Raw genomic sequence first — 10,000 nt, 5'->3', positions numbered from 1 at the left:
CCTTATAGTCATACTAATAATACAAATAATAATAATGATAATAATAATAACAATATTATAATTATTATTATAATTATTATTATCACTATTATCATTACTTTTCTCATTATTACAGTTATAATGATAATAATAATAATAATAATAATTATAATATTATTATTATTATTATCATTATTATCATTACGATTATTGCAATCATTCCCATTATTATCAATATCATGATTATAAGTATAATTTTATAAAAAATCTCATTATTTTATTGTTTTTCAACATTATGGTCATGATTAAAAGATTTATGATAATTTTTATAAAAAATACCCTATTAATTGCCAAAATCATCATTGAAGTCGAAATAACGGCAGTTTGAAGTAATCTCTGAAAAGGCTATTTCGCTAGATTTTGTCGTGTTTTCGACTTTTTTCGTTTTCCTTTTTTATTATAAATGGACAGTATTATCATCATTATCATCATCATTATCATCATTACTATCATTATCCTCATCCTCATCATCATTATCATCATTATTGTAATTATTGCCGTCATATATATTTTTTTATTAGAAATAATGATAATAATAATAAGACAACGATAACAAAAATCGTACTTCATTTTTATCATAATTATCATTATTATTGCAATTATTGCGGCCCAATATTTTTTGTTTTGGTAATTATACAATTAGTAGAAATAATAAAGATAATAAAAGCAATAAGAATAACCATAATAACAACAATCGATTTTTCGATTTTTATTATTATCATTATTTTCAGTATTATCATAATAATTTTTTTGGGCAATTATAACGATAAAAAAAATAATGATAGCAATAATAACAATGATAATAACAATAATAACAATAATAATAACAATAACAACGATATTATAACAGTTAATATTATAATTTTTTCCATTATTATTATTATTGTAATTATTACAGTTATAATATATATTTTAATAGTTATACTTTAATAAAAATTATAATAATGATAATAATAATGATAATGATAATAATAACAATATTATAATTATTATCATAATTATTATTAGCACTATAATCATTACTATTCTCATTAATAATAATAGTAATAATAATAATGATAATGATAATGATAATAATAATAATATTATTGAAAAAAATGTAATAATAACAATAATAATGTTTATAATGATAATAATAATTACAATAGTAATTATAATATTGTTATTTTCTTATCATTATTAATATTACAATTATTATCACTATTATCATTCTTTGTTATTAGTATAGTTACAAAAAAAAATATATCATAACTGTAATGATTGCAATGATAGCAATCGTAATGCATATAATGATAATAATAATTATTATAATATTATTGTTATTATTTTTGTTATCATTGTTATTATTTTTATTATTTTTGTTATTATCAGTATAACTGCAAACAAAAAATATAATTGTTATACTTACAATAATAATAAAAAATATTGATAATAATAATAAAAATTGAAATTCAAATTTTGTTAGTATTATGATTATAATTGTTTTTTTTATTATTTTATATGGCGGCAAAAATACAATAATAATGATAATAATGATAATAATGATAAAAATGAACATTCGATTTTTCTTCTTCTTATTATTATTTTTGTTATTATAATTATTATTAAAATATATATATACATATATATATATATATATATATATATATATATGGCAGCAATAATTACAAAATAGTTTTATCACCCATTCTTATGTTTTTCTGTTACTCTTCTTCTTAGTTCATGATTATAGGGAATTCGTAAAACAGCGCGCGTTCATTCCCAAATATATTTCTTTCTTCCTTGGATCTACTGTGCTTGTAACGCTTTTAACACTGCAGATTCCTTATCATTCGTCTATTTATCATTATCATTACCATTACCATTACCATTACCATTACTATTACCATTACCATTACCATTACCATTACCGTTACCATTACCATTATTATTATTATTATTATTATTATTATTATTATTATTATTATTATTATTATTATTATTATTAATATTTATATCATATCATTATCGTTATCATTATTATTGATTGTCATCACAATTATTATTTGATTATCTGTGTAATAGGAATAGTAGTGGTGTTTGCCGTAACATAATCATTGGAAACATAGTGACATAATGATGGTAGTAATGATAATAATAATAATAAAATGATAACAATGATAACAACAACAACAACAACAACAGCACAACAATAATAATAATAATAACAATAATAATAATAACAATAATAATAATAATAATAATAATAATAATAATCTTGTATCTAATCTCTAAATTCACGTTTTCTTTCGTCTACTACCTTCAAAGAAAATCGTAACCTTTGCCTCTTGCCTTATATGTTTGTTCCTTTTACATTTCACGTCTTACTTTTTATTGGTTTTGACAAAAAGAAAGATACCTGCTACTGAGTCAACCCAACATGATGTTTAGTTTGCAGGAATATGTAGATAAATGTTTTCAGTATTTGTATGGTTCAATGAATTTATTAAATTGTTATTTTTTTTCCTCGTCTGCTTTCTGTGATAAACTCTTGAAAACCATGTGCTACTTGAAATTATTCCCTTAATTCAAAAACCTTTGATAAAAGAGGGGAATTAAACAAATATTCATATTTAAACTGAATCTGGTACCAAGATGGTACATTTCAACTGTGTTTTTTTACTGTAATATCCATTACAGTTGAAGGCTGCAGATTGGAGATTTATACAACACGCATTCCATTTTATCCCTGAAACTTTTATGGATATGACACCTTTCTAACAAAGGGGAAATAATCCAATCATGTAGCATATGGCAGCTCTTGTCATCTTATTTCCTTTCCGTTCAATTTCTTGTATATAATAACATTAACATGTGTTTGATCAAGTAATCGTTTTAATGTATGGTTTAACGGGATGTAGCCAACATCGCGTACATATTTTTAAAAATGTATCACTTTACGTCACTCTTTCTGTTGCAAAACCATCGTGTCAGATAGACTTTTTACCTCCAATAAATCTTGAAATTTAAAAAATGAAACAGATTGGTTCGTTAAGGAGTGAAACTAATTTGCACGTTGTATATTTTTCAGGTATATAGCAAATAAAGTGGGAAGCAGGAGCATTTTTTTGAAGCCATGACTGTGTATTTCCAATAAGAAATCTACAGAATATATTTCTTGCAGGCTATTAAATTAATAAGTACAAGAACAAAAGCTTCTACACACACACACACACACACACATAAATATATATATATATATATATATATATATATATACATATATACATACATACATATATGTATGCATAAATATATATACATACATATACATAGTCATCTCTCTTTCTCTCTCTCTCTCTCTCTCTCTCTCTCTCTCTCTCTCTCTCTATATATATATATATATATATTTGTGTATATGTATATACTTATATATGTACATACATACATACATACATATATATATATATATATATGTATATATGTGTATATATATATATATATATATATATATATATATATATATATATGCACAATGCAGAAAATATATTTTTTTGAGAATGACCAATATATATATATATATATATATATATATATATATATATGTGTGTGTGTCTGTGTGTGAATGAGAATGACCAATATATATATATGTGTGTGTCTGTGTGTGTGTGTGTGTGTGTATTTTCCGCTCCCTTTAATTTACCCGTGCTCAGTTCGGAAGTGTATGGAGCGAAGGGTACTTATTGTGATCCACCAACCTTTTCAGCGTCGACGACTTATTCTTCAGGTTAGACGAGACATTTGACGAGCTCCGTGCGTGGTAGTGGACTCCTCCTTGTTGCCCTACATACATAGTCTGGGTAACAGCGGTCTGTCCAGCAGAGATTCTACAACTTCAGTTTCATCGAGCTTCCGAGTCACGGACGCCACCCTTTTCACTGGCGGGCGGAGAATGGGGCTCTTTCGTCGCCAGCGCTCTCTTCCCACTCTCCACTCCGACAGAGATCTGTAGTGTACCTTTATTTTTCAACCTGACTTCAACGCAGATCTTGCACAGTATGACCTTCGAACAGGATGGCCGTTTTAAGAGATTTGGTAGCAAGGTGTGTTATTTCAGCACAACCCACTCATCACGAATCTGAAGCCCTTTTAGTTAGTATGTAAATTTTATTTGTATTTATAATTTCTTTCCTTTATTCCCCAGCTAGAATTTTAGTCAGTCATAATAACTTTATTTTTTTGGTCATATCTGTTTTAATTTGATTATTTTTCTTTTATATTAATCATGTTTATTTAGTGCCCATGTTCTTTTAAAATAAATTAAAACGAAATAAAAAAAATAAGTAAAAAAACGAAACCAAGAATAAAATGATACTAAAACATTATTAGAAAAACTTGAGATCCTTCAGTCTCTATATTCTCAAAAGTTACAGTTACATATCACATCTTAACTGGCCTCTTGCAAACAATAAAAATATACTTATCTTCTTCTTGTAGACTCCAGAAAAAAAAAGAAGAAAAAAAAACACACACACCAGGAAACCGTCCAGTGAGGCCGGGTGCTTAGTGAACCACACTTATCAGACGAGCAAGCAACCCAAGAGACAGTTTTTCGGCAAAAATATTTATATTTCTTTATGTGTATTGTCGTTTTTTTTTGTTTTGTTTTTTAAATAAAATAAATTAAAATAAAAGTAAAACCTTTCAAACTAATAAAACAAACATAAAAAATAGTTTAAAAAGTAAAACAAAAAATACAGTAAAAATAAAAATGGCTGCCAAATACGTCCATAGATGGCGCTGGCGCTCCGAGTCTGAGCCCCAGTGACTAGTGAGGGTACATCACGTCCATCACAACTCCTTCCTCGCCCACCGAGCGGCCAGCACAACTGAGCGAGAGGCACCACCAAGTGGCGGGCCAGGTCGCAAAGCCTCCTTAGCCAGGCCTCCGGGTCGTCGGGCGTGTGCCGACCTCTGAATGTCGACGCTGACATCTGGGGGATGGTGCTGACTGAGCTGGGCGCTCAGGTCGAGGGGAACGTGAGGAACTGTCTAGAGACTAGAGAAGTTCACAGCACAAAAATCTTATCTGACAGGAGAGAGGACTAGTATATCCATTTATCCATATATTTTACTAGAGACAGAAGGCAAGTACATGATTGCAAATCATGTACTTGACGAGGGACCACGACATCCTGAAATAAAAGAAGTAAAGAGATGAGAACGAAAAACAAGAAACTTAAATTTAAATCCTTAAATTAAATCTTCAATTTAAACCTTAAAACTAAAACCTAAGTCTTCAAATTAAACTCGAAAAGACCTTAACCAAATGAAATGAACTTAAAAACTATGTGACTTAAAAGTAAAACCTTAAACTAAGAATATCATACCTGAAACTATCCTTAAATTACTTTAACTTCAAACGAAACTTTTCAAGTAAAAGAACATACCAGTAGAATAAAAAAAACAAAAAAAAAACACGGCTAGCCCCTACTAGAAAAATAAAAGCACTACAGGAACATAAATAAAATATCACAAATACAAAAAAAAAAAAAAAAAAAAAAAAATGTTACCAAACTAAAAAGACGGGATCTCAGACAGCTAACTACTGAAGTGGCAGTTCAGCGATCCTCTAGTAGTTTCTGGGAAGGTCGGGCAGTCGCGCTCGGGGAGCCACATAGCCAGAATTTATTACTTCAATAAACGTGTCTCTCTGTGAGAGATGGGGAGAAGCAGTGCTGAAAGCAACATCGTTAAATCTTGTTCCACGTTGTCAAGTAACCTGGTAAACGTAGCTAGGGCTGTTTGTATGGAGACGGTTCTGGAAAGGTCAGCTCCAGCTTAAATAGGCGCTGCTGGTACGCGTGACAGTTGTGTCCTGTGGTTTATAACCATTCCAGTCCAGAGGGCCTTTCACTAAGGCTGCAAGGGCACCATATTGCAAAGTTGCCTCCAAGCCACAGTATTACAGCTGTTGGTCCCATCTTCTGATTCCTTCCGCGGTAAGGGCTCCTCCGTCAGACAATCTTAGAGTTCTGGTTCTTCGCCTTGTTTCCTCTTAACTTCAGTGTAACGTGATCAAGCCTCCTCACCAACTCGTCGAAATGCTTTTTCTCGTATGGTCGCTCCAAGCCAGTGGCACCAGTATGCTTCTCCTGCTGCTGCTGTTCCTCCAGCAGTGGCTCCCACTTATCATCTCTTCCCTTACCATCTTGGCGATTAACGTGCCAAACTGTAAAGACGCTTATGCTAACTTATTGTGTCTCACCTCCAGTACCTCTATCATGTAAGCACCACCTTGAAACATTACGCACATACATCACTGTAAAGTTAATCAATGTTAATATAGCACGGTTATTAATCTTCACTATGCACGCACGTAATTCACTTTAGTAATCGCAGTAGACAAAAACAAGAAAGTACAGTGTGCACTTCACATTAAGCACATTAAGCAGAGACGGTTATCACATGAACGCGCGTAAATAAGTCACAACGGCATGCACAATTTCAGATCGCGTATACAGAGCACGGGCACTATCACTGCCCAACACACGCACGTCCTTCCCATGTAATTACATCGAATGCTTCAATGTTAATCACGTACGCAACACTAATATGCAGCAATAGTACAACAAATAAAGTAACTGGGTACGAAACTGCCGTCAGCACAATCGGTTAAATACATATGCACGATTTATAATTAAACACGAATACTTAAAACATGAACATAAGCACTATCACAGGCTATATGCGCTCTCAAATATCACCATACGATGGGCACAAACAACCACTGACACCGTATGCACGTACTTGGTAATTATGAACACGACATTTAAGCACGAGCACTATTATCGGGTTCACATTTTCCGTTATCACTGGATCACAAACAACGCGCAATCACAAACACTACAGTGTTTTAACACCTAATTGGTGATTACTGGCACATTTGTTAACTCGTATTTCGGTACACACAGCAGAGTGGCCGTTTAAAGAGATTTGGTAGCAAGGCGTGTCATTACAGCACTACAGATCAGATCAGCGCCGTCTATGAGCTTGGTACAAGTCATCACCGCTTTTTTGTCCCTTGGTCCACGTCCTGCAGGATAGTATCTAATCCTTTCTAAGTGGCGGATCATTTATACGTGTGTGTGTGTGTGTGTGTGTGTGTGTGTGTGTGTGTGTGTGTGTGTGTGTGTGTGTGTGTGTGTGTGTGTGTGTGTGTGAGAGAGAGAATTCATATATACACACACGTACACATACACATATACACATATATATAAATGTATGTAATATATACACATGTATATACATATATATATATGTATATACATATATATTATATATATATAAATATATATATATCATATCATACATATATATATATATATATATATATATATATATATGTGTGTAGTTTTAGTGTAGTGTGTGCGTGCGTGCGTTTGTACTGAAGCGGTTACCGTCGACCGAAAGGTCTCCTTCCTCAATTTTTTTAATGAATAAAAAACACATTACTTCAAGAAATAACAAGTACAACCTTGTTTAAAAAATATTTTCATAATATAATAATAATTTGTGTAATTATACTACTAATAATACTACATCATTATTAATAATAGTCATGATAATAATAATATTACTATTATTATTTTTTTTAATTAATACTGAGGTATATATGTGAAAGATGGAACAATGCGATGCCGCATTGATATTGATATATAACAATCCTCCCTGACCTGGCCTCGGACCTAGGTCACTCCGGGTATGAGACCAGAGGGCCAGTACTAAACCAACCATGCCACACGACCCACTAAAAGGAGTGTGCAACTAGGATCTAACTAGCTTCCATAGAGAGTACCTATCTACTCATACATGAGTAATGATAGCGAGGTTTTACACACACTCCCCGTGGGCACTCGGGGAGTGCCCATGGAGGCAGCTCAAGTGAAAGTGGCATGTCTGCTGTAGACGGTCCAGGTCTCACAGGTGTAAAGGAGGGTGGTGAGCATCACTGCATGGTAGACCTTCAGCTTGGTGGTAAGCTCACGGAGTCTTCCAAAGCCGGAGCTGGCCTTGGTAATCCTGTTGATGACTTCTGCATCAATATTCACCGTTCTTGAAAGTGTGCTGCCCAGATAGGTGAAGCTGTCGACAGCCTGGAGTTCCTGTCCCTTCACCATGATGTGTGGTTCCTGGTAGGGCTGTCCTTGCGCGGGCTGGTACATAACTTCAGTCTTTTTGGTACTTATGGTGAGACCGAAGTTGTCACATGCTCTTGAGAAGCAGTCCATTTCGTGCTGCATCTTCTGCTCTGTGCCGGCGTTGAGGGCGCAGTCATCAGCGAACAGGAAGTCTCTGATAACAGTCACCTTCACCTTGGTTACAGCCTGTAGGCGCCTTAGGTTGAACAGTCCACCGTCAATCCTGTACCTGGCGTGCATACCATCCTGGCAATCACGGAAGGCGTCTGTCAGCATGGCTGAAAAGACCATGCCGAAGAGCGTTGGGGCAAGAACACAGCCTTGTTTCAAGCCGTTTGTCACCGGAAAAGCCTCTGACTCGTCTCCGTCATCCAGTACCTTCACCAACATGCCGCCATGGAACTGTCGGACGATCGTGATGAACTTGCTTGGGCAGCAAACTTCTCCATTATCTTCCATAAGCCATCCCTGCTGACTGTATCGAAGGCCTTCGTCAGATCAACAAAGGTCACGAAGAGGTCACTGTGCTGATCTTGGCATTTTTTCTGGAGTTGGCGTGCAGCAAATATCATGTCGACTGTTCCATGTTCGGCCCGAAAGCCACACTGACTTTCTGTAAGGTGACCCTGCTCAAGATGCTGAAGGAGACGGTTGAGCAGGACGCGAGCCAGGATCTTCCCAGCTATGGGCAAAAGAGAGATGCCTCGGTGGTTGTCGCAGGACTGGCGGTTGCCTTTCCTCTTGTAGATGTGGACCATGGTGGCGTCTTTCAGCTGTTGTGGGACCTTTCCTTCACTCCACATGGTCTGGAAGAGTTCTGTCAGTTTCTGCATCAGGGCTGGTCCTCCTGTTTTGTATACCTCTGCAGGAATTGCGTCTGATCCTGGTGCTTTGCCACAGGAAAGTTGCTTGACGGCCTTTCTGACTTCTTCTGTGGGGGGATTGTCGAGTTCCTTGTTGATCTCCACTTGAGGTAGGCGGGCGATGGCTTTGTTGTTCATTGTGGCAGGGCGGTTCAGGACCTGGTTGAAGTTGTCAGCCCACCTGTCCAGGATCTGCTTCTTCTCTGTCAGCAGCTGCATCCCGTCTGTAGTGAGCTGGTGGACTGAGGTTCGCACACAGTCTTCAAGGCATCATAGAAACGCTTGGTGTCGTGACTGTCCGCATAGCCCTGTATTTCTTCAGCCTTCTTGCATCTCACAGAGTTTCTTCTGTACCTTACTTTTTGCGCAGGCAAAGGCGTCTTTCTTCGCTCGTGATGGGGGGTCGTTCTAATGCGCTCTAAACAGCTGGTGTTCCTCTGACAAGAGTGCCTGTATCTCCACATCGTTCTCATTGAACCAGTCCTGGTGTTTGCGGGTCGCTGGTCTGAGGTGTTCAAGGGCTGTGGAGTACAGCACTTCTCTGAATGCTGTCCACTGTTCCTCGCTGCTGTTTTGTTCATCCTGGGGTGTGTCTGGCAGCCTGTCGTCAAGGTCCCTGGCAAATTCCTGTGCAATGTTGCTGTTTTTCAGCTTGGAGACGTTGAGTCTCTTTGCACTCTTCTGGCCTTGGGGTCTTTTTTTTGGCAGGATGCAAAGTTTGCACTTGGACTCTATGAATCGATGATCAGTCCAGCAGTCAGCACCGCACATAGCCTTTGTCACTCTCACATCCTGTACGTTCCTTTTCCTAGTGATGACATAGTCAATTAGATGCCAGTGCATGGAGCGTGGGTACATCCAAGTTCCGGGAGCCGGAACAGCGTGTTGGTGAGGATGATGTCATGGGTTGCATACAAC

The sequence above is a fragment of the Penaeus chinensis genome, chromosome 12 (assembly GCF_019202785.1).
Source record: "Penaeus chinensis breed Huanghai No. 1 chromosome 12, ASM1920278v2, whole genome shotgun sequence".
Taxonomy (NCBI): Eukaryota; Metazoa; Arthropoda; class Malacostraca; order Decapoda; family Penaeidae; genus Penaeus; species Penaeus chinensis.
Note: the sequence above shows the minus strand (reverse complement) of the source record.